The 22,005-nt window shown below is 33.8% G+C and overlaps 1 protein-coding gene across 2 annotated transcripts in view; it reads right to left on the bottom strand.

The window, feature by feature from the left end:
* Positions 1-22,005, bottom strand: part of dpp (decapentaplegic morphogen) — a 64,088-nt gene that overhangs the window by 31,190 nt on the left and 10,893 nt on the right. Inside the window, exon 1 of one of the 2 annotated variants that reach the window (XM_090399139.1) lies at positions 5,913-5,956. The exons of the other annotated variant lie outside the window; for it this stretch is intronic. The gene's annotated coding sequence lies outside the window, so the exon portion shown is untranslated. Of the gene's footprint in view, positions 1-5,912; positions 5,957-22,005 lie in introns of those variants that run through there. 2 annotated transcript variants of the gene reach the window in all.

Genomic DNA, 22,005 nt, shown 5'->3' with positions numbered 1-22,005 from the left:
TACAGAGATACTTAAACTCTAAAGAGAGTTGCAGACAAATTAAGAGCACGTGAATAACAAAATTCCATAACAGGCCAAAAGCAGGAAACCTGCGGATCGAATGACAATCGTGCTTTTTGGTCCTAGGCCGAATCCATTTGCCTTTTTTTTGTCCTAACCTCTTTCTATATATTTTGCAAAAATCTGGTTTCTTACTTTTCCTGCATTCCTTGAGCTGTGATCTCGGTACATGTTTTCCTACCATTTCAGGCTCCAAGTATTCATTCAATCTTCCTTCTGATTTTTCGCTACCATCTGTATATAAAAATGTCTCGGTTTTGATGGCATTTCTCCAGTTGCTCTGATGGTTTGTGCATTGTGGTCTCATATGAGCTGCCCATTTTGAGGAACATATGGACTACACTGTGGCAAAGCAGCCCCACTTTTCCATTCCGGGACACGTTTCCCTGGTGGATGTGTAATTTATAATAGCAGTACAGTTTACAGAGATCAAATAGTGCTACAGTATTCGGAGGAAAAAATTTATGATTTTACCCATCTTTTAATAACAGGTCACTCTTCAGATTGAAGTTCTTTTGCATCTAGCAGGCATCCGTTACAGAGAAAGTTTCCCTCCCATTAGGATAATTCATGCACCAAACACAATATGACTAGGAGAATGACCATATATCATTACAGATAGAATTTTGATTCGTTTTGTGATTTAAATGTTTCGGTGTCACATATCTCTAACCAAACACAGTCTGATATAAAGTCGGATACCTTGAGCTGGGAGGACACACACACACAGCTCAAGGTATCCGACTTTATATCAGACTGTGTTTGGTTAGAGATATGTATGTATTATAAAAAAGCAGCGTTGATAGTTAATTGACATGATTAATTCTGATTAATAAACTAATTTAAAAAGAGAAATAAGTAACGATTGCATTACCTAATATTTACTAAATATTTTAGTCATAATCAGCAAACACACCACAGTGATCAACAGCAGCAACCTGATTATGTAACTAAAAACAAATACCCCAATGTTCTGTAAATCCAAACATCACGCAATTCTTTATTCACATTTGCGGCATTGTATTTCTTTAGTGATCGTTGCTTTTCACACATGCTCATATGGATGATAATTAATTTTAGGGTCTCATATATATGTATGTACATACTTTTTATGACTACCACCACGAAAGGTTGTAAACCTTTACTATGTAGTTTATATATTGTTTGTTTGTTTGCATTTTAAAATTTAATTTTTACGTCAACCGGAAACTGTATCTTTAGAGCCCACACATGGAACTTTTTCAAGCCACTTCAGGCCTCCAGTAGAAATTATATGTGTCCATGTTAACATTTTGCAGAAAAATTAATATGAATTTAGAGAGACTAATCAAAATTTAGAAAGCTAAATTTTGATGTAATAGTATTTTATTATATAAGTGCTTTCTAATTAAAACATGTTTAACTGAGGCATACACCTTTAAAAAATATTGTAGGCGTGAAAATAAATGCTAAAAGACAAGGTGCGATTTAATTACATTTATGCATGCATAATTAATAATCTTATTAATTATAAAAAGATTCATAAAGAGTTCCGTGGCTCAATCGGTTTCAACGAACAGTGACCATTTGATCGAAAAGACATGGGTTCGAATCCTATCTGAAAGGCGAAGAACCTTTATTAGTGATTTTCAGTTGAAGGTTATTTAGCCTGATATTGCAGGTTTTTTTCCGAGATTGGTGCGATAAACAGAAAATATTAAGTATATGTCTGGTATATGAACTGAAACAGCTTATCGATGGAAGAGGAAAGCAAAGAACGATGGAATCAAAACGTCCGAGACCAGAAGTGGTACGATTGGTCAAATCACCACGATTTATGACCGGATGCTACTCCGTATAACAGAAGACGACCAGTGTGGCTCTATCCAAAAAAACAAGCAACTGCATATAAGGTGGCCAAAAGAATATTAGCATTGAATACCAAATTAACGACGAAAGCATATATAATGTAATGAATCCTTTATCCTATTATTTTATGCCTGATTGAACGCAAAGATATGGCGAAAACAACACGAAGATATCTTCGTGTTGTTTGGCCACAGCATTGTAAGGCTGTGGAGTAATAGTTTGGAAAATGTCTCCTTTGGTGTGTCTCCTGATATCACAAGAGTGAGGAAGGACTGAATGGTTTAACTCACCTGAATATCATTTCGGATCAGGTGCATCATTTTATGTTGACCTGCTGGTAATTATATCCAGCATCTTAATGCGCCAGGTCATTATAGGATGCGTGTCGTTCAGGAATGGTTACAGGAATATGACAGTGACCTAGCGTGAAATAAGATATCAGTGACAGGAACCCACCATCAGAAAACTGATAGAACTGCAAGAATTCCTTATATCCTCCAGGATTATTTCAAACCTATAGTACATTTCTACGGTGGGTGGACTGAGGATATTTTTTCGCATTTTTTTATCAGTTTTATATCTTTGTATTTTTCATTCATTTTTTACATAATCTTGCAACCCTGGAAACCAAACCCGGAACTTTTTCAAGCCACTTAGGCCTCCAATAAGCGAGACGGTTATCTCGCACCGATCGATGAAATTCATCTCCCACCTAAAGACAATCACAAACATTGTGATTGTCTTTAGGTGGGAGATGCCCGAGAGAGATTCGAACTCGTGACCTGTTGGTTGGAAAGCGGATACACTAACCACTATGCCATTTAAGCCGGCATCTACCTTTATAATGTTTCCAGAATCTCCTGAGCTCGATGTTATAGCATAGATTCTGAAAATTAAAAATTATCCAGCACGCTTTTAGATAGGTGTCTCTGATAACCTTGCTCTCAGTGTACATTCGAACTGCAAAATGAAATATCCAAGTGGAAATAATCCAAAAATCTAAAAAAAAAATGTGGCACTCCTTATTTAGAGTAGTTTAAGATACGAAAAAAACGTCCATATAATTATCAGCTCAATCAAATTCTAATAGTGTGATTTCTATTCTCCTACATTTCGCTTGTCCCTGTTTATTTATTTTTTATGCAGCCTTTATTTATTTTTTATGCAGCTCCCGCTCACGAAAGTTTATTTCGTAAACGTGTCGTATTCTTCTTACCTTAGGTAGACTAGGGATTTTTTTCCTGTTTTTCTTCATTTTTTTTGTATGTTTTACCTAGTCCTGAAATGCTGCTTTAGATCCCAAACATGGAACTTTTTCTATGTTTGGGAAAGGGTATGAAATTCATGCCCTACCTAAAGACAATCACAAACATCCATGCCCACAGTTGATTCGAACCCTCAGTCTTTTGGTTGGAAAACGGATACGCTACCCACTCCCCCCACTGATAAAACATGGCAGTTTTACTGCCATGTTTATCAGTATTACATAAAGAGACTTAAAAACTTGAAGAGTTATCCCATGCCTCAAGGTATCGATTATACTGTTTAGTTGGAAAGCCATAGTGTCTTTTATAAGGATTATTCAAACTACGATAAGTTAGTCAGTTTTATACGGGAATTGTAGGATTTTTTTCCAGAGTCGGGATTTTCATTTATTATTATTATTATTAAACCTAGTTATATTTGGTTTTTACAGACTATCTAGCTTAACATGCGAAGAGAAAGGAAGTGAATGGATTAGATATTAAATATAATTCATCAGAAATGTATTGTATATCAGAAATGCTCTGCTATACAATCAGAAATATCCCATGCACTTCCAGTTTCACCGTATCATAAAAATGAATTTTTCTTTTAATTTTTATAGTTGACATGATAAATTAATGTTAGTTTATTTAATTGAATCGCAATATTTAAAATAGGCTACTACTTAGTATTGAACCATAGAAAATTAACGATACTTTTAACACTGCTTTCTGTCCAGCAGACCTGCCTCATGACGCACATAAGACTAATATCAAGCCATAGTCGCATCTCAGGACTGGGAAATTTCTTAATTCTATAGGCCTTACAGAGCCTTATAACGAAGTGTGTTGCAACTTTGTATGATATCATTTTCATTCATTTATAAATTCATGAGTACAACTGTCTGTACCGTCTGTATATTGACTTCTTAAATACACTGCGATACTGTAATATATAATTCATATTATTTTCCGTATTTCGGACTAAAATGGTCCGATTGACAAATCGGATGTACAAATCGAATCTATTAGTTTATATATTGTTACAAAACGTATCTAAAAATGTCAGGAATGATCGATATATTGCAATAGATTTAGGATTACGCTTTATGTGAGTTTTTAATGGCATCATCATGCCACATTATATGCAAAAGCATCACACACGCAATTGAAAAAGAAAATTATTATTTCTTTGTTAACGATAGTCTCGTAGCATCATCGAGTTATTATTTTGGGTTATAATCTCAGGCTAATCCTACGCTTAATAATTCTCTCCTATGAGAATTTTCAACATTTGAGCAATGATTTACATTCCTGTTTGTTAATTTTTCTAGAACTGATAGATAGTTTAAAAATCCCCTTTACCCTTTGATATAAGGCTCTGTAAGGACTATAGAATTAAGAAATTTCCCAGTCCTGAGATGCGACTATGGCTTGATATTAGTCTTATGTGCGTCATAAGGCAGGTCTGCTGGACAGAAAGCAGTATGAAAAGTATCGTTAATTTTCTATGGTTCAATACTAAGTAGTAGCCTATTTTAAATATTGCGATTCAATTAAATAAACTAATATTAATTTATCATGTCAACTATAAAAATTAAAAGAAAAATTCATTTTTATGATACGGTGAAACTGGAATATATATATATATATGCCCTTTCTTGTGGTTATACTAATTGCTTTAATATCATTTTTGTCTATTTCTGATAAATTTCTGATAAACTAGGTGTTTATCAGAAATTTCCAGATTCCCCCCCCCCCGCCGTGAACTCTTCTAGAAAGACAAAACAAGCAGTGCCTTTGGAAATAAATTAATTTTATATTTTAACATTCGCTTATATAGTCATATAAGTTATATACATATATTCCTTTCCCTTTAGAGAAATATGTAATGTCTTTGAATCCAGCGGAATACTGCTATTGTCAAGTGATTGTTATATCCTTTTTTTTAGTATGACCCCCCCCCCACACACACACACACAGCCACAGGAAAAGTTGCCAAATCCACAGCACAATTAGAGCCGAGTAATGTTAGAGCGTCTTTAATACACATTTATCCCTAGTTTTCTGTCTTCTTCAACACTTGAGCATGCACAAGGTCAACGATGTGCGTGCAGCTAAGTAAACCAGCAATCAGTTGGAATAGTAGATCCTCAGCAGTAGATAAATACCATTGTTGTATATTCATGATTACAAAAGTATCTGAACAAGTGCAGCATTGCCTCGATAAAGTATTATTTAAAAGCAAATACTTTTCAGATTCACCAAACTAAAATTTATATTAAATATAAAAATAAAATAAAATAGCAAAGAAAATTTCATTAATCAAATTTACCGTTATTTCAGAAAAATGTTTTCCGAAATGTTATTTCAAAAAAATCGATTATCACATTTTTGACGATCCCTTTCTGATAACACGGACATTGTGCTACTAAGTAGGATGCTATTGTAATTTCATAAGAACAAGCATTATTTTGAACACGTGAAATATATGTAATTTATATGATTAGCCATGATTAAGAACATTGTAAAACTTATACTCTATTTTTGGATTTATTATTACCTTCCAGTTTCAACCCTATAAAGGCAGGCATAATTAATTTATTTCTCCAAAAATGAAATAATGTGGTGGTATTATATAACATCATGTTTGCGTTTAGTTCTAATGAATGTTTGGATTGTATTACAGGGGAGGGGGGTAGAATCCAAATTTGCCATATACATGAAATTATGACTTTTATTTAAATTTTTTTTATTTACCTTCACGGCTGATGCGCTGTGGATTCTCCTAAGACGTAAGATATCTAGTTTGTGAAAAATTCCATCTTTCCGAGTTGGCTTACAGAGATTTATCGAGAACTTCAATCAGTGCTCTTATTTCAATGTTCTTCATGAAAAAATCTGAAAAAAAATTTTTTTTGAAAAACCAGGAGGGAAACCAACTGATCAAGAGGACTGGTCAAAAATCGAATATCTTTGGGCTAAATTATTAGAGTTTGTAGGCATGCATTGCTGGATGCACTGAAATCAGCAATGTTTTGATAATCATGTGATAAGATAATGGAGAGTCAATAACGTCCAGCAAGAGTCCTTCAAGATAATATTTGCGATGGCAATTATTTAATTCAACACATTGCTTTATGCATTGATGAGATGCCATGCCGAATTGATATGAAACACTGTTAATTCGGTATCGGGGATATTGAGGAAATTTCCTGAGTGTGCTTTCAACTGAATATTCGGACCAGATACAGCGATTTATGCGAACGGAGAGTTCGAGTGAAACTCTGTTCGAAACCGAAGGCAAGGCAGAGCCTATTAGTATTAGAGGTATTAGAACAAGGATTCTCTCATAAGTACAAATGGAGTATATGACCCCAAATTATCTAATATCAAATATTGTAAGCATTAAATTCAAAATAGAATTTTCTTAAATAGAATTTAAATATTGCTATTATTCTGTTATTTACAATTTCATTTTACTAGTATATGCGTCAATGAATGAATAAGGATGTGAATATAATTAAACAAATCACAACATATTAACGTATGCGTAAACTAGTGGGTATTATTCGCTTATGTTCATGATTTCAGATAAAAGTACGCTCGTGTTGATTTCTAAAATAAGTTGTTCCATTAAACAGTTTCGTGTGATGATCCTTCAGTTACATTACTATGATCTAAAAGTTTGTATACATTTGTACGAAAAAAAAAGTTGTACGAATAGTGCTCTGTCTAGCTGACGTAGGTATTCGCATCCCATCTTCATTTACGCTACAGAACTCAATTACAATTAGTTACATCAATTACGGCCAAGTAACATGGCTTGTTATAAACTTAATTTTCGTTATGACAGGGTACTTACTAATATCTCCATAGAGAGAGAGAGAGAGAGAGAGAGAGAGAGAGAGAGAGAGAGAGAGAGAGAGAGAGAGAGAGCAATGTCTGGTGAAAATGTATTTTCTTCCGCTTTATCTGTTTTATAGGAAGAAAAAATGAGTTTCTGAAAGGAAAATACTCTTCCAATCTGGATGAGACTGGCTAATTCAACTTTAGTCGAAAAGCCTTTATAATGTTCTTTCCGTCCTAGGTGGGATCCAAGTCCTGATGTTTTCTATTAAAGGCAAACGTCATTATTGAATGTTCTACATAAGCTTGTTTAAGATTAGTTTATTAATGCTGTTTTTCACTTTTAACTACCCATGCCAGTTCATTCAAAACCTGATTTCACTTGAATGCAATCTGAATTTAATTCCTCTCATGCTTATCGACTATCTTTTATTGAGTTAGCTGGCAATAATTAAATCCAATAAATCTGTATGTAAATCTTTTTTGGCGACCTGAAAACATACTGTTTTTTCCTGAAAAAGTACTGGTTAGTGGCTTTAAAAAGTATCAAGGTTACTCTCTGCAGAGGAGTTAAAAGTTCGAAATTAAGGAAGAAAAACCTACTGTCTGTTACTATCTGTAAGTTATAATACTCAGAAATATTGAAAAGATATGGAATAAAAAAAAAAAAAAAGAAAAACATTTTCTATTATAAAGAGTGAGTGAGTGGTCAGAGAGTAAAATCTATCTAAAATATGGCCACTATACTCTTTCTAAGATATAATTGCCATGTCCTCTTGAGATATATAACTGAAATTCGAGTAGAATATGCTGAGTCATTTGCAAGTTTTTTTTAATTATTCTTTATGTATTTTGTCTTCCTTGTTGAACAGCATTCCACGTCTCTAGATATGGGTTCATGGGCTGGAAAACCCTGTTTTGAGGGATGAAAAACTTGCATTTGCGGAAAAAAATTTACCACCCACCTCCGTATGAGGCCCGTTAACTCACCTTTCATTGAAAAGCCCTCATAAAGGCTCTCGTTATAGACGGGATTCGAACCCAGTCTTTCCAACCAAAGGACATCATGGAAGCCAAGTATGGAGGCTCATTTTTATGAGCCTCCGTAATATCTTGTAAATTGTAGTGGCATGCTGTATCTTCAGTTATTTTCGTTTCATGAAAAACAAAGGGATATTTTCTTCCGTTTAGCAGAAGGTTGCGTGTGCATCAATTTCTGCTTCAAATCTAGCACCCATACTTTTGAGATGCTACAACTTGCTTTCAGAAATGAAACAATGAGAGGAACTCAAATTTGATTAATTTGATCTGATTGACGATGATTGAGTAACCTGTCTATGAAATCAGATGTATATTACTATCTATGAGTTAGCTACTCATGTGAGAATCCCATTTGGATGTAGCTAAGGCATTTTTACAACATCAGCACACTTCCAAAAGTAAAACCTCTTTTTCCGTAACTTTCACTGAACAGTAGAAAATTTGAATCATCATGATTAAAAATAATTGCTGGTTCTACATGTAGAGTTTGAAACACAGAACTTCTACAAATGTTTTAAACTGTTGTACAGACTTAGGGTAACCATCATTATCATGGAGAGAGGGATAAATCCAATTCAGAAAATTATTTCTGCAGATTAAAGCATAATGACCATTGCTAATTAGGTAGATGTTTTAAAACAGTATACCAATAAAAAATTCAAGACTGATATGAATTTCTCATTTTTTTGAAAAGGTGGAAGTAAAAGAAATAGCACAAGCATTTTCTTCTTTTCTTTTGAATTAGTACTTAGTGCAAACATGCCCGTTGTTTCGAAATACCTAGGTTCTTCTAGAACGCAAAGAACCTTTAGAGAGGTTTTTAGTTATTTCAGCAGTATACAAAAAAAACTGGCACATACGCAGTTATTACAAAATATACTGGATTCATGACCGTATTTGGCTCGACACTCCTTCCCCCCCCCCTCACTGGTCTGGTAGCACCAATTTGGCTTTATTAAAGATTAAGTAATATTATGCGCGATCAAGCACCACAGTCAGCTATATCTGTCAGTTGCACGCATTCTTTGATTGGTTTCTTATTCCAGAGAGAGAGAGAGATGAAAATTATTTTTTTCCCCTTTTTTTAAAAGAAACCCTGACACTACCCTATGAGACTGGCTAACTCAACTTCAGTTACATAATTTTTTTTTAAAGCTCTTATAACTTGAGAGGGCATCATCGTTACCGACTGAGCTAACGAGGTTTGCCTCGGCAATAGAAGCAAATTTCCATTCTACAGAATAAATGTTGGTATTTTAAATACTAGATGTATTTCTCACTATAAAGATATTTCTGAGCTGCTTGTTTAAGAGAATGTATTTATAGTGGAATTATCTCTGGTGTACAGAGATAATTTTAAATGCTGACTGGAAAAGTCATTGCCAGTTGTTTTTTTATGATTTACTTTTTATGATTAAAATGAATTATTTTTTTTTTCAAAACTTTGACGAAAGAAGCATAGAGTATGCTGCAGTTGGCTTGAGTAGGGGTAACGTTTTCGTGATTGTCAGTGATCATTGCATGAGGAATGAGACAACTTGCGAGTGATATCAAATGGTGTGGTTTTAAAAGTGGTGGAAAAAAATTCACTGAAATAAGATAACCAAATAAGGTCACCTACTATAATACGACTACGAAGGGATCAGAAAGAGAGGTGATTAAACATTATTTCAATATTTTCAAAATCAGCGGTAAGAACTTCTTCGCAACTCTTACTACGCATAAATACGCAAGTAGGTTATTTTGAGAATTTTTGTTGCATGTCAACTCATATATTTATATATTGCGTTGTAAGCGATAACACCTTTAATAAATCGTAACCATTCATTCTGACTGTGTGTTCTCAGTGTGCACGGGGTGCTATGTTAGTGCTGTATAACGTTTACGTTAAAGTTTACGTTATTAAAAACTTAACAGTTTTCATATTCTTATCGTCATAGTTCTTTTTTCTTTTTTCTGTTGCTGATTTTCATACCAAATTTGTTAAAGCTGCTATTCATTTCAGTTACAGAGTCCTAAAGACTTGTACTGGATTTATTTTGGAGTATAAAATTATATGCATTAAGCAAAGAGCGAGTTCAAGTACATCTTCAATTTGTATACCATGCTTAATGCCACTGTTTGCTTCATAGTGTGATTTATATAAATCAGCAATGAAGACAGCCTGTATCCCGTTCCTTTACCTGATTTTACATTACACCATATTTCTGTGTCTCTTCAGTTCTAAACTACTATCGTATAATTTACGTATACAGGCTATCTATTGCTTAATGTAATTTTTCATTTATACTATATAACCGTAGCGACTTGAGGCTTTTTTAGTGACACCTTTTCTATATACAGTAGTCCCCTCCCCCCTTATCCGTGGAGGATACGTTCCAAGACACCCCGCGAATACCTGAAACCGCGGATAGTACCGAACCCTATACATACATACCTATGATAAAGTTTAATTTATAAATTAGGCACAGTAAGAGATTAACAACAATAGCTAATAATAAAATAACAACATACTGTAATAAAGTTATCTGAATGTGAATGAAATCTTAGCAACCTCAGCATGTGTAGTTTTCTCCACCTTTGCAACGAGTTGTCCTAGTGTTGGACTACCTCTGGGATCAGCCGAATTGTCTATTACTAAAAGAAAGAGCCATACAGTTTCATTTCTGCTATATTAGATCCAACATTATTTCGAAGCTGAATGTTTGTAGAAACTATGAAAGTTTCGTAAGTTGACCTGAGAGCTTACGAGAATACAATCAGCGACATCCCCGAGTTGCACTACCTACTTGACTTAAGTAGCTAAGGCAACTTGGGGATGCTGATGATCGTATTCTCGTAAGCTGGGTAGTGCAACTCGGGGATGTCGAGGATTGTATTCTCGTAAGCTCTCAGGTCAACTTACGAAACTTTCATAGTTTCTACAAACATTCGGACCGGGGTTGACCATGGATAGGGGGGGGACGACTGTATACAATAATGCCTCTTTCCTATTTGCAAAACTTACATACAGATTCTTATTATATTCCCATGATTTATCGACTAACTTTCGTATCATAACGATTGCTTCCTATTTGATCTGAACCTGGCATGCTTTTCCAAGTTTCTCTTCTACTATTTGTCGCTGTTTCTTCTTCTTCTTCTCGACTACACGTAATTGAATCTATCTGATTTCTAACATTTCAATGGAAGTTCCTTTGAAATTCTAATATTCCGTTTCATTCCCCCATTTTAGAAATGGGTATTATGGGAGCTGTATTCCAATAATCTGTGATTTGACCTACTGGGCAGGCCACCTGGACTTTGATATATAGCCAGTGTAAAACTATTATCTTTCATATTTGAGCATTTCTGATTGAACATTATCTGCTCCACCTATTATACTACCACTGGTTATCACATTTAACACTTTTCAAATAAAACTCCAGACATCTAAAATACCCTTCACTTCTGTTTTATACCACTGTTATCATATCTGATTGATTTTACAACAACACACACTCTCTCTCTTTTCTATTTTTAAACTTTTTTTTCAGTAGTTTCCAGAATATTTTGCTAAGTGGAACGAAGTGCTATGAAGAAATAAAAAGGAAGGTACAGGATAAGATGTTATGACCACCTTCTATCAGTAATCAATCTATTGAAACCCCCGAGAAGATTTTTCCCGAAGTTTTTCATGACTTTATTTAGCTACTTTTATACATACCTTCGCTTTCTTACCTCTTTCTTATATTCTCGAAGAAAATAAGTTCGACTTATTTGTCAGGAACTTTCACTACAATTTCTTGTATACCTGTTTAACTTCTTAAGTACATCGATTATGTCTGGATTTTTTGTAAGGAAAGCATGTCATGCGCATATTGAATGTTTTCTTTAGATTTAGCACTCAGTCTTTAAGGTTATTTATAGTTTTCTAAGTATCTTGCTTTTCTCCCATGATATCTGTATATTTGAGTCTGTAGTTCACCTGTGTAAGCTGTTTGACATCGATTCTTTTCTTTTCAATGTAACAGTAATTTTTATGCTTCTGGAAAGTAAATCATGATCCCTTCCGATTTCAAATTCTGTTGGAGCATGGTGCTAGTAATAAGAGTAGAGACTGGCCCATATTCTAAACACAAATCCAGCAATTATCCATCATTATTATTAGCTTTACTCGTTTATCCAAATTTATTTATTCTTCTTTCTCATTCGTCCGATGACGGGTTGAGTCCTCTATGTACAAATCTTTGCTATCTGGTTCTATCTCTGGCCATTTCTGTCATCTTTCTGAAGCTTGATAATTGTTACTTTTCCTTCAAAGACTGTAGCTAAGTTCTTTTTGGTCTACATCTTGATCGTCTGTCTCCAATGATTCCATTCATGACCATATTTGGTAATTTTTGAATGGACATTCTCTGCAGGTGTCCAAACATCTTAATTGCTATTTAAGAATTACAGCTATGACATCTTCTCTATGGTTTAATTTGTGTTTGATTTTCTCATTTGTTTTGTGTTCTGACCAGTGAGTCTTATTTTTCTTTAGCATTTTATTTCGAATTCCCTAATTTTCTGTATTTCTTTCTGATTGAGTGTCGTGTCCAATCTCGGCTCTGTACGTTGCGGTAGGTATAACAGTGGTTTTATAGTTTTAGTTTGAGACTTTTTTGAAATGCTGTTATTTTACCATAATTTGTTTAATTTATTCATATTAGACCATCCTTTGTTAAGTCTGTATTTTACTGTTTCTGTGTTGTCGAGATTGTGAGTAATGAGACTACCAAGATATATAAATTGCATTACTTGCTCACGTATGATTTTTTAAATTCAGCGAATTTTTTCCTCATCTTATTAAATATTATTAGCTTTACTATCTTCGAAGCTAGTTAGGAAATGCGATTCCTTTCCCCCTCTGTTAACTAGGTCATAAAAAAGAAGCAGCCTTTTCTGTTTTGGTATATCATCTTATCTTTCTAATGACTACCACCACAGAATCCTTCTATATCTTTCTACTCTAGAACGTTCTGTTGGACTTGAGATATAATGCTCCATTTACCAATGTCTTGTTTTGGAATATGCTCTGATTACTTGAAACTATCTGCCTTTCAAGAAGTGTCTCTTCATTAAGAGTTTTGAATTAAGAGTTTAGGTTTATATTATTCTGTGAGAATGATTTCAGTACTATGAGCAGAACAATCGTTGGGATTAGAGATATAACGTTTTAAGAAGCGATGAAGGGAACTACACTTTTTTGATTGGAGGATGTTTTTTATTTTTATTTTTGATTATTGTAATATGCAATGCCCTTCGACTGTTGGCGGAATTATGACATGAGGGATATTCTTATGGGAAGGCTTGGTGTGACTGGCCAACTGGCCACTCTTCTGCAAGAAATAACCATTTTTGTTATATATAAGTCTGCTTGATAAGGAGACAGAAAATTATTCCTGTGGAAAAATTATATTTTCACTCCCGCGGAAAATTCACACAGAAATAAAATCCTTCTTTCCTCATTTCACCTTAAGTTACGCTCAAACTTTATCCACAACTATATGAAAGACTTATTATACATAAATAAAACATGTGATTGTCTTGAGGAACCTCTTTCTCAATCAGCATGAATGAAGTTCGAATTCCGTATAGAATGTGAAGAAATTTTACCTGGTCACTCGGAAATATGAAGGCGTTTCTTCTGGAAAATCATAATTTTCAATTACTATCTATCCCCTAAAACCGACAAACCAGCAAAAGAATCCCTACGCAATTATATATACATATCAGACTCATCATCTCACGTTTTCCTTTCGTGTCAGGCATAGTGGTCTCACGGCCAAGTAACTTGACTACACAAACCTAAGTAATGCTGCCATAGGCGGTTAATCTTCTTTGCAGTATATCATGTCTGTTAAGTGAGTGTATCTTCTGGCCAGTGTGTTTGTCTTGAAGGATGTAAAAACCCTGCTGCCTCCGTATGAGAATAGTTAACTCACCTTCAGTTGAATAGCTATTATAGATATTCTTCACGTTCTAAACGAGATGAAAGCCCGAGTCTTTCCAGCTGAAGCGCGTCGTAGGTATCAAATGAGTTATTGAGGCTTTATACCAGACTGTGTTAGTTGTGCTTAGTGATACGTAAATAACTTTCTTTGTCCCCATAAAACACTTCAGGTCTCCAATAAGCAAGGCTTATTGGAGACCTGAAGTGGCAGTTGCATGTTTAGTCTGCATGATTTCCAGAGCATAATTTCCATTTTTTCTCTTTCTTCATTTCTCTTTACTTATGGCCAAGTGGCATATTAATTTACACGGGACAGAACCTAATTGTAACACAAACGAAGGTTTCCAGATCAGCTAATGAATAATTCTGCTGCCACTTACTCGGCAAGGTCCTGCTTGGAGAGTTCAAGTATAGCAGTATGTAATTGGAAACTGTTGAGACTGCTCATGGACAGGAGACGGGGTACTCCTTGTGTGGGTGACATATTCATAAACATTTCACTCACGAAACTGCTTGTCTCCCTGTTTTATAATTAACTTTCCGATATTATCAACCATATAGATGACACTATCATCCGTGAAGGAAACTATGATAATATATAATAGCACTATGAGTCAGAAACAATTTCTAGTAAAATATAAAAACAACAACAAAAACAAATCCACAGAACAAAAATTCCCTTAAAAAATGAAAGCAAGACAGTTCTTCATCCACTTTAATCTGTATTTGTTTCCTTAACACAAGTGTGTGTTACCAGTTACATGTATCAAAAGCTAAATCTGTTATTTCTCAGAATCACTGTAGCCTGAACAACTACTGTCACTTCATCTATCCGAAGTGCGCTTTATTATTCGTTCCGTTAAAAGAAAAGATCGGAACATGTGCATTCGTCAGATCCGATATTTTATATCAGAGATTGCCGAATCTAGAATCCTCTATAATCAGCTGTGGCTAGCTCAAAAGTTCCTTGCTGAAAATATTCGTTCTTAGTAATTATTAGTACAAATTGCCCATACAACTACCAGAATGTCATAATCTTTTCGAGAATCAAAGTTATCCAAAATTGGGAAGATGATGATAATTTGGTAGTCGTATAGACCTTTTTTAAAACCCTTCTTTAAAGACATCCTGGGCCTTTCTTTAACCACACTCTTTCCAAATATACCAAATATCATCCATTTTCTTGGCAACAGAGACTATAACCACTATTATCTTGTTCACATTTCCTGTTTTAAAACGCCCTTCATCTGGGCATTTTCATTGTTGTGTTCTTTGTCCTACAATGTTCCATTATCTCTGTGATTTCTGCTCTTTCTTTTCTTGGATTGATCACTGTTTTCGCTCTCCCAATTTAAACACTGAATTCATCCTTCCTGGAATGAGAGCCATCATCACCCAGTCTACTCAAAATTTCCGAATACTATTTAAGCTTTGATTTTCTAATACGAACACCAAAGCAGTCCAAAATAAAAACTCGGCATATTTCCAATGGCTAGAGTCAAAAATCTCCACATTCACACTCGGCCCAAATTGTAACGTCTCGCAACAAATTCAAAAAGGCTCTTCCACGTCTCTCTCTCTCTTTCTCTCTCTCTCTCTCTCTCTCTCTCTCTCTCTCACACACACACACACACACACACACACACACCTAGAATTAGTCTTCCATCGGGAAAAAAAACAGTTTCTTGCTACTGCACCTAGAAGAGCTCACTACACATATCTCTTCTGATCTTTCTCCAGAACGACATCAGAAGAAACCTTAACAGCAATGGTTACTAACAAACTGCATGGTCCATGTGGTATTCCGTTAATTGTGCTTTGGATTTAGGGCCTATCCTATATCGTACCCACAGTCTATCATATTCATATAGCGTTTACCTGATAAAAAGTAAACAGACCTATATACAGCCCCCCCAACACACACACAAACAAAAAAAGAAAGATAAAAGTGGGTCCTCAAACTGCCATCCCACTGCATTCGCCTGATTTCTCTCGAAAGCAACGGAGATGATCAACTTCACTCCCTGAAAGCCCACCAATTAATTAGTAATCACCAATATGGACACTGCCACTTTCGCTCCATAAGATCTCATAGACCATCTAATCTAGTTTTGGACGCATTTCATGGAAAGGATCAAAACCATTTGTATTGTCACTCGTGATATTTCGAAGAGATTTAATCGAATCTCACATAGAAGGCTACTTACAAAACTGCCATCTTTTAGTTTTCATTCTGCCCTTTATAACTGAATCGCTAGTTTTCCTCTCTATGTCATGGGTGATAGTTTCCTCAATTTAGACTTCCCAACAGTGGAGTACTACAGGTTTCTGTACTTTCCCCCTCTCCTGCTCTTTCTCCTATATATTTATGGCTTTTACAAATCTGATATGTTATCGGTGAGGAAAAGTTGGTGAACTTCAGTGCTACCTAAACGCAGGCTCTTTTTTATTTATCATAGGGAAGATCTCACTGAACTTCAAATTAATTTCGATAATACTCATATCTTCAGTCAAAATAGATTTCTCTTCTCAGGTTGACTTCGTAAATAGTCTTTCCTGGCATAAATACATTACGACCCTACTTCCCCAACTTCTAAAAAAACTTTATGTCCTCCCTTCTTTTCAAAACATTGCTTCTTTCCTGTACATCTCCTAACATTATATAACAATGACATTCTCCCAGCCTTAGAAAACTCACATTCTGGATGCTGCAACAAAAATTTCTATAAAATCATTGATGCTGTCTAGAAGAGAACAGTTCAATAATTAGATAATCCCTCCCCACCATTTCTCACAGATTCACTCCAACTTTCTCGTCAGAAAATTCTTAATCCACACAGTTCAGCTTCAAACTTACCGAATTTTTTTTTCCCCGCTCCTTATCATTTCATGTACCTCTTAATTTTATAGCTGTTGTCACTCCGGTATATAGGATTGATATAAAAATCTCGACATTCCCTATTATAACAGTGCTTAAGTTGATAATGATATTATATTACTTGACTATGACAACCCATTTAACTTAACAAATTAAAAGGAATGAGAAGAGCTGAGAGAATTGTCTTGATATAAATTGTCATTTTGTTTTCTCTATCCAAATTAAAACTTTACAATCAAATTCTGACCAGATTGAAACGAATTATGACAATGCGAAAATCAGAAAACTTGCCTTATGTACAAATGTGATGGCGTTTTCAAGAAATTTTTTAAACCATTGATAGCAGCCGCTTTATCCTTGCTTTCAACTCTGCAGACGGAGTACTATCCTAATGTGCCTATGACCAGAAGAATATCCGATATATTTTGAAAGTTCCGAATGTAACCTTATATATTTTAAAGGAAGGGATGCTGAGGTTTTTTTTTTTTTTGTAGTAGTATAAGTACTATTGGAATATTTTCTAGTATGAGCAAATAATAATGTATCCTGTTTGATCTTTTAAAGATTCTAAGAGATGTTGCAGCAAACTATATGATCGCTCAGAATATCTGCCATTTAGATTTTGGGATTGTACCACATTTAAAAAGAAATATAGTCTATTAGAATCTTAATTTTCTTTTCTGAATAAATCTCGAATAAAATGTGGTTCATTTTCTATGGTAAGGTTTAGCCACAATAAAAATCTTTTAATTTCTAAATTCCAATAATAGATTTTTGTTTTTCTTCTAAATTTCTGTCAATTCGAAATCGATATCAAAACGGAAAATCAATTTCACGGTTAATTAGTTTCAGATTTCGCATTGAACTGTTAACGTGATCTCCATTATTAGGCAAACTGTTACAAGAATGCTACTAGAAAATATCAATTATTTGCTCAAAACCATTCACTACAAAGAAACTCTTACATATAATATTAAACATCGCAGTGTTTTCGATGACTAATAACAGCGAATAAGCTGTTTTTATCACGTACAATTTATTTTCTCCCACAATAAGAAAGTAGATTTATAGGATAGGCCTTTTTTTAAAGAAAATTCTGGAAAAAAAAATTAAAATAAATAAAAAAAAACATATATATATATAAGAAAAGTTTATTCAAACGCTGACGTCTTCTGATCAAACTATTCAACTGCAGTTCAAATATTTACTTGTGCCAAACTAAAGATCACGGTTTGGAATATTTATGACGGTACGCGATTTCTGTTTAGAACCTGCTCGTATATTCTTAAAGATTGGATACCTGTCTTGAGCGAAGACGCAACACACTTGAGTTGACTTGAGAACGTTACACTTTATGTATTAAAAATCATGCAAGATTCTGTTTTGATTATTGTGCATTGCTTGATATCTTCATATTGTTATCATGCTGTCTTTAAAATATTGCATTTCTGTTGCTGAGCATTATTATATGACATTAAAACTCTATTCGAAAACTGGTTTATGTATGCTCAGATAAATCATTATTTAACTCAGCATCTTTAGTTTTCACTATTGATACAATAGTGACGTTATTAGTTTGTCCTAACGAGAATATCACTCTTTTTACCAGACTATTAAGACAATTATAGAAATTGTGAAAAAATATGAAATATCTACTACAGATTAATGTTATCTGCTCTGTAGATATTTATTTAATATAATAGACGAAGCAGATATAAATAAAATTCTCAGCATTTTTCAGCATATCACCCTTATATACTTGTCATAAGATAATTTATTTTTATTGCTACATTTATCATTGCACAGTAGATTTTGAATAATAGTTTCCTTTGATAAATTTATCCACTTGCTAAAATATTTTTTCATACTTAGAATTAAAAAAAATGCTCTTATCAGAAGTTATTTTACTCGTAATTATCATAAAAACTTTTCCAGAACTGCTTAAAAGCAAATCATTAAAATACATATTAATTACATTTTAACCAAATGCAAGCAAATACCTACTCATGAATTCATATAAAACATACTTTATACGTAAAAGAAACGCCCATCTCAAGATTATTACGCTTTAAATTTATAATTAATTTTATTAATAATGAATAATTAAATTCGGAATAATTATTTCTCAGTTATTTTTCTTAATAGGTTGACAAGAGTCAAAATTTCCCAAGTGGAATAGCTTTATGTAATGTCTGAGAAACTGCGAATCATACTAATGTATCATTGTAAATAAATAGGATGATTTACGAAACGCATTACTATGTGAAAAAAAAAATACTGAAGAAAGCATTTCAAATAGTTCAGATAATTCGCCCAATTTTATAGCTACAAATATCGTACATCCGTCGACTTTTTTTGTTACGTAGTCACGAGTCGGGTTCTACACCCCAAAAGTCGATGGACGCATCATAAAACTCACAGCTCAGTTTTGTAATTGAGATGCCACTGACCAGCAAGTTGTTTCTATTCATTCGTTTGAAATTAATTATAGAGCAATCGGAAATCTTAAAGCTTCTAATCTTGCCGTTTATTTGTTGTCAACCAGAGAGGAAGAACAATCAGACAGAATCAATCATTATTTTATTCCACTTTGTTATATCGAAACTTATAATCATCGTCAAAGAAGTAAGAAGCGCAATTTTAAGAATTAACATGAAACCGGATATCAGAATTTATATATATATATATATATATATATATATATATATATAATATTATATTGTTAACACACACACACACACACACACACACACACACACACACACACACACACACACACACACACACACACACACACTTTTTCTAATGACAGAAATAATGGGAAAAACATTACAACTTAGTAGTTAGAGTATAAAGATTTGTACTCTTTAAATATATATTAATCTATATTAGCCTTTATTGTTATTTTAAGTACAACAAATCCTTCCCTTTTTATGACGTTTAACTTTTAGGTTTCGAAATTTTAAAAATTTTGGGCTTGTTACAACACCTATTCGGAAAACTTTGGTGGAAGAGGTTATACTTACTTTTCTATAAAATAGAAAAGTAAGTGTAAAATGAATTGACATTCATTTTAAAATCATAGATAAAATAAGTAAAATGAGTGTGAAGCAATATGAATGTAACAATGATTGTACATTTCTAATCTTTTCTGTAATTTATGTATTTCCCCGCCACAGTATTCTCTATGTGTATTTATAAATATTCTAGAATTATAAAAACGGTTTATATGCTGATTTGAAAAGGGAGGGGGAGAGAGAGAGAGAGAGAGAGAGAGAGAGAATAACACATTCCATGTATTTAGGCTTTGACAGAGGTCCTAGGGCTCTGAAAATTAACATTATTATTATTATTATTATTATTATTTATTAAAATGTAATGAATATCTGAAACTTTTGCATTGTATATAACAGTGTAGTATACAAAAACAAATATAGCAGAGTTGCGAATTGCATTAGTTTTCTTTTCTTTACATGTAATTATTTTCTTTATTACACATGCATTATATATTTTTATGTATTTCGAGTTGCCCTAATTTAACTTTCTATACTGAACTGCCTTCTCATTTATACACTTAAGAGCATGTTTCCCTGACTATGGTTATTTGCATTTGTCGGTGGATTTACACACACACACACACACACACACACACACACACACACACACACACACACACACACACACACACACACACACACACACACACACACACACACACACACACACACACACACGACAGCCCTTTCATCTTAAAATTAACTGAATGCATAATTTCCTTAGATTTAAAACATTGAATTTTGTCGATTTTTGTTTTGGATATTTAGTGTAAACTCTTCTCTGTTAATGTGCCACCAAATCTCAAGGCTCTATTGCATTAAAATTGTGACTAAAAAAATGCATTACAATGCAATGGAATACATTCCAGGTGTATATGGTGATTTGAAAAGGAGAGAGAGAAAGAGAAAATAAATTCCATGTATTTAGGCTTTGACAGAGGTCCTAGTGCTCTGAAATCTATGACATAGGAGAGCAACACTCTTTAGGTTGAGACTTGACCTTTGTGAAGCGATCTATCTTGAAATTACATGGAGAATTTTATATTATAAGTATTCATTGTATATTTTTCATATCTCAGAGTTATTTTCAAGAACAAGCTAGAAGACTAATTTGAAGAGACTATTTATCCTGAAATTTAATGGAAATCAATAATTTTTATAGAACAGCCCCGATTTCAGTATCAGTATAATTCCATATGGATTATGCAAATAAGAAACATGGAAACATATTTAGAACATTACTGGAGGATAGAGAGCGTTGAATCAGAGACTCATAATGCGGACAAACTCTATATTGGAGCAGTGAACTTCGACGTTCGGACGAGGATACCAGCTAAGGTACACCGAAGTGAGAACGTTATACTTTGGGCAGGTACTATTGGAGAAAACGAAATTCGTGGAATGGCTAAAGAATTCCTGAAAGAATAGAGAATCTTTCCCAAGACCAATCTCGATAATTCCTCATTTCATTTTCAGAACTCCATTCCCAAGAAATTAGAATGATTATAGTTTAACATAAGAACTGGTACCTACTGAGGCGAAACATTTGTCGGCCTGTTTGACTGGGTGAACAGCGTCTCCACCCTTCACCTCCATGGGACTTAGGGTTGAATCTTACTACGATAATGGATGTTTGTGAATACTTTTATATGGGAGAAGAATTTCATCTCCAGCTTGAGACCACCACCTCCCTTCTTCGAGGCTTGAAGTAGCTTTAAAAAAATTCAATGTTTGGATTATAGTGTAAGGTTTCAGGATTATGCGATTAAAATATCAATTCCTTTTAACTTCTTATTTTTTCATTATTTTTCAATATTAGTTTTTATCATTTTTCAGTCATGTCAGACTCATAATAATTTTCTCTTTACATATTGAGTTCTAGTTTTTAATGTTATTATATATGTTTTTTTCGAAGTAGTGAATGTTTGAATAAGAAAACAATTCAGCTTGAATTACTCTGTAACAAGTGGTAACACATTCATTCAATCAATCTTAATTCTCCTTTTCCCATTTCTTCCTTACATTATTCAGTTATTAAAAACGATTTAAGGT

The sequence above is a fragment of the Typopeltis vanoorti genome, chromosome 10, assembly GCF_054136105.1.
Source record: "Typopeltis vanoorti isolate ZY-2024b chromosome 10, IOZ_Tvanoo_1.0, whole genome shotgun sequence".
NCBI classification, from domain to species: domain Eukaryota; kingdom Metazoa; phylum Arthropoda; class Arachnida; order Uropygi; family Thelyphonidae; genus Typopeltis; species Typopeltis vanoorti.
Note: the sequence above shows the minus strand (reverse complement) of the source record. Positions and strands in the feature narration are given on the sequence as shown.